Source organism: Rhyacophila brunnea, unplaced genomic scaffold (assembly GCF_057557595.1).
Source record: "Rhyacophila brunnea isolate RB1 unplaced genomic scaffold, BYU_Rbru_1.0 scaffold_43, whole genome shotgun sequence".
Classification (NCBI taxonomy): Eukaryota; Metazoa; Arthropoda; class Insecta; order Trichoptera; family Rhyacophilidae; genus Rhyacophila; species Rhyacophila brunnea.
The window spans coordinates 2458663-2467873 of NW_028233098.1; positions in this window are offsets into that span (position 1 = coordinate 2458663).

Consider the following 9211-nt stretch of genomic DNA (forward strand, 5'->3'; position numbering starts at 1 on the left):
GTAGCTATACATTTCTAACAATACAACACAATATTATACCTAATAATGCCTTGTAAACTAAAAAAACGGCAGCTAATGTTGTTTTTATCATATTTAAACCGCTTTAATCGAACAAAGCTGGCTTTTTTATATAAAATATGCATTTCATTTTATTATATTATGTGAAATTATTTTTATTCGTCATTTAGTTTTATTTAAGATTCTTTTGAGCAATTTTCATACCTTTTGAATAAAATTTGGATTATATCATCATTTATAAACGTTAAGTATGTTACCACATTCATTTCAAAGATTTTTCCATCGACATCTCTCTTAAAATAAAATTTATTATTCATATATTTTCACGGTTTTATATTTCTATATACGATATTTTCATGTTCCATAGAGGTTATTTCTGTAAATATCGATAAATTGTCAAGAAAACTGGCTAATTCTTTCACTAAATGGATTCCGTTGTTATCTTCAGCATATATGTCGTCGCTATCTAATCTTTTTATAAGATATTTGTGGTTCTCTATGCATATGCATTCTTTACACATCAAAAAAGCAATAAATAAATAAATAAAAATAATAAGTTTTATGGAATACATGTGGTTTGATAATTATACTTCCTACATTTTTAGATCGCAATATATCGAAGATTTGTTTGTAAAAGTCAACGATCTTGTCTGGCAATATATTTCTTGCAAGATCAATAAAAAAATTGAATATGATCAATAAACTAGGAAAGTGCATTCCCGATTTATACTGAAGGATACTACCAGTTTCCGCCTTCCCAAAAAAATTAAATTTGGTCGGTAAAAATTTACTACACTTCATGTATGCCCTTTCAAACTCCTTAAACCTGTTTTTCATATCATGGCAGCAGCCCATCGAAGAGAAATTCTCGGGTTTGAGGCTTTTCAATGATGATCTTGGATATGACCCAATAGATGAGCTTGGGAATTAAAAATATTATTTCCGGGAAAAAAATAACAAAGAGGTATGTATTTTTTTTTTATTATAAATTTAAGAAAGGATTAGAAGGTATGATATCGCTATAACATATTATTTCATCCGGATTTTTGCAATCAAAAAAAAATTAACAAAAAAGCCCAGATATCTCTTTAAAGACATAGATGAAATTGACGTGGGTTCAATTGTAAGTTTTAAACTTGATGTTGTATGGTCTACACAATAAACTTTTTCTATTGTGCTGTCATAATCAGAAATTACAAACTTAGCTCCCAAAAATGCCCTGTATTGGTTTGGGAAATTATTCTTGTCTTTAAATTCAGTGTTTTTATCTGATGATTTCAAGCCTTTTGGTTGATCACATGTATTTTTTCTTTTGTTTTCTTTAATTTCCTTTGGCGTTTGATTCGTTTTAATGGTACTTGTTCCTGCTATTGAATCATGTGGCCATTGAGGAGAAGGGACTGTCCCTTTTTTGTTTGTCGAGAAAAAATGCGCGTGATTTCAATCGGTTGAGATTCTACTATCTAAATTTGCCGGGTGAATATCATAATTTTCGTTTTCATTCGAGCATACGAAAGATCTAATAAAAATTTGTAAAAAGAAATTCATTAGGGGTTGAAAAATATATATTTTAAATAATATTTAGAATTGTGAAATGCATAATTTTTAATTTGTGTAATATTTGTTATTAATCTTTTTTTCATATTTTCTAATGTGCTTAAGTCTATAACACGTTTTAAGTACAAAAATATATAAGAGATTCGAAAATGAAAATAAATATGTAATATTCTATCGAAAATCCAATTAATCTGAAATTTTGCATTCAAAAAAAATAGTTTACATTTGCCGTCGATGCATCTAATCTGATTCTCCTTTTCTCTTATGATATTTTTTTGTTAAGATATCTTGCTTGTACCAATATGTAAATAAAATTCGATAAGATAGATTTCGATGCAAATAATGCAAAAAGAATATAAAATAGGGTCTCAATTAAATATTCAAAAACAAAATCTTTAAACTTTAATCCAAAAAATAACAAAAATGGGGTTTTTTCTTTTATGCTATATTATATCACCGCTTCTGATATAAAAGATTATATTGCACATTTAACAGAACAATAGAAACGTTTTCTTGCTATTCTATATATCTCTTTTCGTATTTTATGATTATTTTATATTCTGTCTCTTTTAAAAATTTATATCTAGTTAAATCTGTTGTAATATTTTTTCTCCAAATTTTTCATGTCCCGATAATCTTTATCGAAGTTCCTTTGTTTAGATGAATTTGGTAGAAATACAAAATTATAAAGCAAAGAAATATGACGTTATTTATGAAATTATACTTATTAGAAAGATATTTTTATTCAATATAAAACCAAAAATAATGATAAGATCCAATATTTTTTCCTTAAAAAATAATTGCTGTAATACAAAAAATTCTTACAAAATCTATAGGTATCTAAAACCTAATGATTGCAATTAAAGGGGAAAGATTAAACGATTCTCTCATAACACATACTGATTTGATGCAATAATATTTTTGATGAATGAAAATTAAATTAAATATCGGTTCAATGTAGTGAGTGTAGACACCAAATATGTAGAAATATATACATAAAATCGATCAATTATTACGCATGACGGTGTGCTACGGGAACTTCCACTAAATGAAAGAAATATGTACCAATTAGTATATGTTCATTTCTTGAAGGCATTTCTATAAGTTTTAAATATACTTCAAGGGTGTTGATTTATTAGCTATTCGACAACCTCGTTACTCTATCAATGCATCTATTCCGATCAGTAAAAATATAATATTAAAATTAACCAATCCTCACATCAAAAAAATTACAAATAAAACTTTTATAAAAATAAATTAATAGAGTTTGGATCAATAGCCTAAGTCGATGAAACCATGCTTAATTATAAGTCCGAAATGGTTCGAGGAAGTTTACCTGCAAATAAAACTGATTCTTTATTATTTTAGAAACGTGAAGGCATGTTACTAGGTGTTCTGAAGTTATCGTTTATAACAAAAAAAAAGCTTCCGCCATAGCTCCTATTATATGTGTCCAAGTTATGCTAGGTAGTATATCCATATAGATGTGCATTGGGGTATATCGTAACTTGAAAAGCTTAAATTATACTCTCGGCACTGTATGTCACGAATACATGTTTGCAAATGGTCTAACAGGAATTAATACACAGAATGACGAATCATTAAACAAAGAATTAAAGCTCGATTAAAAAAAAGTAAGGGTATAGGAATTTATAAATGAATCAGTTCATTGTGATGTTTTGCTTATACTTCAATATTGTCTTAATTACTTGAGCGCCATTTAGAATTTAATATAATAATGAACTTTATTAGAATATGTGATTATTCATTAATTTATCAATGAATTTTGAAAATTACTTATTTATAAAATATCATGTATTTATTTTTTGATTTGATGATTTAAAAATCTCAGATGAAATTGAAGAATAAATACAATCTCTCACAATTCGCAAGGGACTTGAACCCATATCATTTGATAGATTAAAAGCTGTTGACGAATATATATCTGGATAAGAAAAAAAAATAGATTGAGAAGTTGTGAAATATTCATAATGAGATGTCTACATCTCAGTGATAGAATTTATAAAAAGAAGAAACTTAACCCATAATTAAAAAATATTTTTCGCCAATATTTTAAATATTCAATGTTTTTAATATGATAGTTTAATTATTCAATGGTTTCAACATTATATATTTCTACGTTTAATTAATGATATAACTTTTATTATGCAATGTTTGAATTATTTAGCCGTTATCTTATATTATATAACCTAATATCCAAAGATTATACCGCATGTCGTAACATGGTTGGTCTGAAACACAATATCATCATAAAAATTATGGGAAAGAATTCGAAGTCACAAACCAAATCGAGGCATGTATTTAAACTATAGGATTGAGGAAAACCATTGATATTTATACTTGAAAAGAGGAGAGGTATCGCAAAGAATGTAGGAGAAGGGATAATTCCAAGAGTGTAAATATGATGTATGCACAGGAAGTCCATCAAATTTTGATTTAATAAGAATTAAAAATTACGATACCATCATTAACCCAAAAATTTAAATCTTTTTAATTATTGTTAGGAAACGAGTTTAATATTCTCCTTGGGGAAATATTAGGCTTTATTCGAAAATTGTTCTCTTGAAACAATATAAATTCATACATTATAATCAATTTTAAAACGTCAATAAAAGTTTGTATAATTAGGTGCTAAAACCGTATAAATTTCTTTGGTTGCCGGGAATTTGATTTCAGCTGTGCATTTCCGCATAAAAATGTACATTTAATTTTCCGTCTCAACAAAAAACGAAGAAAAATTTTTATACTGTATATGTATTTTGCTTTAGGCGATTAAATTAATGTTTGAACTAATGAAATAATTTTAGAAAATCCTTCTTCTGTTGCAAGGTTAATTATCGTTATTTTTGGTGATCTTCTTTTTTTATAGACGTTATTTTAAAACATGTATAGCTAGCTATTTTAAAACAAATTTCTAGTTTTGAATTACAGCAATTAGGGTTTAAATTTCTCCAAACGATTTTTAGGCATTGTTTTTCTTATAATTATATATGTATCTATTATAAATTAGACCTATGGCTATCTATTTGATCTAAATGGTAAATTTATCTATTAAATATGATATAAACTTACCAATTGGATTTTAGCCCCTTTTATTATTAAAAATTTTATAAAAATGTAAACCATATTAGCAAAAATATTTCATAAAAACCCTATATATAACCAAATCATTACTTATAAAATAAATTCTCAAAATAAATTTTAAAATATATAGCGAACTTTTCTAATTTCTTTGCACTATCGCACAGCTTCATTTCTGCAGTGGATTATTTGTTATTCATGATAATTAAATATTGAGATTGTTTTATCACAAGCATAAATTGAAAGTTGTAATTTTATTGAATAAATAATGAAGTATTCCGCGACTTGTTTATATTGTTGAAAATTTTTGTATTTTTTGTTTTTCTGCATAAAAATTGAGCTTTCGTAAAATTTACTGAGTTAAGAGATCAAGAAATCAAATAAAATATTTTGGGAATTTCATAAATGTATTATACATCAATTAACAGTTTGCATCAAAACTATGATGTGGTGTTGTTATATAGTTTGCTTCATCTTCCTTCGTTTTACAGAAATTTCACTTAAAGATAATTTTGCTAGTACCAAGGTTAGTTATATAAAATATAAAAAAATAAAATATTATGTATAGAAAATAGTAAAATATATGATCGTAGTGTTTAGATCATGATATTTAGGCAATTACGCGGTTTTTAGAAGATCTTAGTATGGTTTTCTTTGATTTTTGAAATTTATTTTCCAATTGTATTCTAATTATATTTACCCTTGTTCTGGTGTAGAATATAATTAAAAAATGTATTTTTTGTTTTGTGGTCCAATAAGAACAATTTTCCTTTTTACGAGAAATATAGTCTATCTGATAAATTAATCCTGAATAAATTATTCCGAAATAGTGTTACATCTTCTATTTTTTTTATCGAATTTGTATCACCAGACCGATCGAACGATTTTACCGAATAAAAAACACATCGTCGATTCTGATGATAGATAGGGGTCTATTCTGATAAAGAATAACTATTTATTGCATTTGCTCAGATTCTTCAGGTGTATAACGAATTCGATATAATTTGAACTTTGAAAAATAATAGCAGGGACATAATAAAAAAGAATGATTATTATTATAAATGATGGTTTTGACCTTAATAACGAAGTGTATAGAATGATCTATCGTTTTATTCAATAAAGTTTGTGTTATAAGAAATGAAAAAATGATTTATTTTGTTTTTTTGGCACATATTAAATTTAATGATCATTACTCTATAGTTTCGGCGTATCATTATTATAGATTTACTATTTCTTTCCTGCTATATTAATTTTGGGTTACTTAAATACACAAGAAAATGATTTATGGGTAAATTTTATTTTTAGCTTTTTACATTTGTTCAATCAAAATTTTAGATTTCTCAACAAAACAGACTTTTTTAGAGATTCTTTCAGCCCTATCCTCTTTAAAATCTTCTTCGAGTAACCTTAATCTTTCAATACAAATTATTTCAAGTGTATTCCTGAATCTTATTGTTTGAGCGTACGCTTCTGCTGGTACTCGTAATTTCTTATTACACAATTCATGGTATTTCGTGTCGCATCAATATTATTCTTATAGACATTTGTTTGTCTTGTATTTATATTCTTTGGCTCTTTGAATTTGATCAAATAAGTGTTTGATTGCTCTATAAAACATATTTGAAATTTTTCCTTCTGCCTCATCATCATATTTACGACATTAATTTATGCATATTCTTCTTTAAAGACTTATTAATACAAGTATTGATCTTAATTCAATTGTTTGTGCTTATTTTTCTGCTTCTGTTGGCATTCCTAGAACTTATATATAGGAATTACGGCATTTTGTTACTAGATCATCCTCATAAATACCAATTTACTTATTTTCTTTATAGAAAAACTAAGTTTAAAATATTGTTTTTCTTTCATTTTTTATAGATGCTGTTGTTTTTATTTTTGTGATTCAACGAATATTTATCACTTTTGTTTTTGTTGATTTTGCGCAGCTGTGATTTACAAGCCCAAACTTCCTTGCGGACTAAATTTCTGAGTGAAGGAAATATATTCTAAAAAATTAATTTTATATTTGAAGAAATATGTAATTATTATGATCATATCCGGTTGTAACTTTCTGGAAAAATAACGAAAATATTTGGCACCTACCTAGCTTGAAATTTCTTTGATCTTAATATATTTAAATTTTTATGGTAGTCTATATTTAAAATATTTTAGGATTTACCAAATGTGTTATAATGATATATTTTTTAATATCTCTGGAGGTTTTGTTCTTGATCAGATACAACATACGCCCTCTTTCATAATTGTTGTCATTTTAATCACTATAATTAATGCCAAAAACCATACCTGAAATAAATACTTCCTGCAAAAATTCTTTTTAAGTTAAAGATCAAAATGTAATTAATTAAAATATATAACTGATTAAACAACAACGAAAAGTTTCAAGGTAAAGAGCTGCGAAAAATTTCAATAATCTTAAAATATATTTAAGCTTAAAATATCACAAAAAGGAATTTATTCATCAATATCTTGTTTCATGAATAAAATACTTGAAATTAAGATTTTATATTGTTATAAGCCTATATTATATATTTTTTTGAACAACACATGTTAGAACTAAATTATCATTTATTTTTGAAATTAATATTATATTTATTTTAGTACCTGAAACTGCCATATAAGACACTCCTTTAATATTTATAGTATTTTAAATGTTTTTTATATGCTTATGATTAATGGTTGAAGTTGAGAAAATGTTTATTTGTAATATCTAAAAGATGTATAGCATTTCAATCTTTTTTATTACTATACTCAAAATATTGAAACTAAGCAAATGCTTATTTATACATGTAATATGTATAATATTTCAATTGTTTTTATATACTTATGGTTAATGGTGGAAGCCGAGAAAATGTTTATTTGAACTATATATCATACATAAAATATTTTCAATCTTTTTTATATAACTATGTTCAAATGGTTTAGACTAATTAAATGTTTAATTTTACAATATTTCATAATTTTTCATTATTTCATTCGATTTAAAAAATACTAGATGTCAACTAACTCAAAAATTCGAATATTCATAAAAATCAAATTTATCGTAAATATGGCAATTTTTTATATCAATTTGAAGAAACTTAGAAAAAGAATTTCGATCAAGATTTGGGTAAATAGAGCCTGAAAAATATTGATTTATTGTCCTCAGATGAATAAATAAATTTTAGTTTCTCACATCAATTATTGAGACTAAATTTATAGTTATGATTTTAGTTTTTATTCTCAAGCACAGCTTGCATGATTTTCGTACACACAGCGTATTTATAATTTCGGCTTTCATCTCCTCGCCGAAGTCTTCTATAATGCCTCTCCTTTTCGAGACCTATTAATTCAAGTGTTTTTCCCAATCCCAAGGTAGGTAGCTCAAATAAATATTATAAAATTTATAATACAATATTGTTAATTTATTGAATGGCTAGATATAAATTTTTAATGGGTGTATAAGTTGATAATAATATAAAAAATGATCAGTTGAAAATCACATCCCGATCATTTTACGCATTGGATACTTGTGGTTCGCATGTGTATTTTTAAATTAAGATTATAAGTAAAAATTGGATTCTGGCCATTTTCATTTAAAATTAGATATATAAATTTAATTGGCCCTAGAACTAAATTGATTTAAAATATATTGGGCTCTTGAAAGAGAAATGTAAAATCATAATACCATAATTAACCTAAAAAAAAGAAGGTAATTTATGGGACTTTTTAAAGCGAAAAACATAAAATGTATTACATATTATACCAATTTTTAATGTATAATAGATTCTTATTGTGTAATTTTAGACATTAACGCGTTTCCTATTCTAAGACTAGAAGTTTGGATTTTCATCTTATCAATTTTAGTTTTTACAATAACCTCATTATAATTCATCCCACAAATCTCACCAACATAAGTTTCTTTAAAAAGATTTACTTTGACTTTCTCTCCTTTTTTAAATTCATTATCATTAATTTTAAGAGTACCTTGATTCACAGTAACCGAATACTCACTTTTATCTGGGTTCCTAAGCTTTACATCAATTTTAAATTTACTATTTCTGTCATCAACACCATTATTATTTTCTTCAATACGATTTTCCGATTCTGGAAGTATAAAAACATTTTCCTCCGATTCATCTACATTTCGATTAAGTGTAAAATTACCTTCATCACTTTTTCTACTGCACAATCTTTTTCTTCCTTCTCTATTTTGCTTCTTATTAGATCCTTCATTATTTTTATTGCTTAGATACTTATCTCCAAATATGGCAAACAAGTCTTCGTTGATATCTTCTTCACAAAGCATCGTATTTTCTATTTGTCTCTTTCTTCGCCTGTCTGTATTTCTTTTCAACGTGGTTGATGAATTGAAAACTGCCTCACGGTTCGTTTCAAAAAGCCTGCGATGTAAAAGTACACCTAAATGCTCTTCTCGTTTTGTTTTTATCATTTCAATAATTGTTTTTCTTATCGCGCCTTCTCGTTTCTGCCAGATATCGTGGTTTGTAGTCATTATTTCTGTATCTTGAGGGAT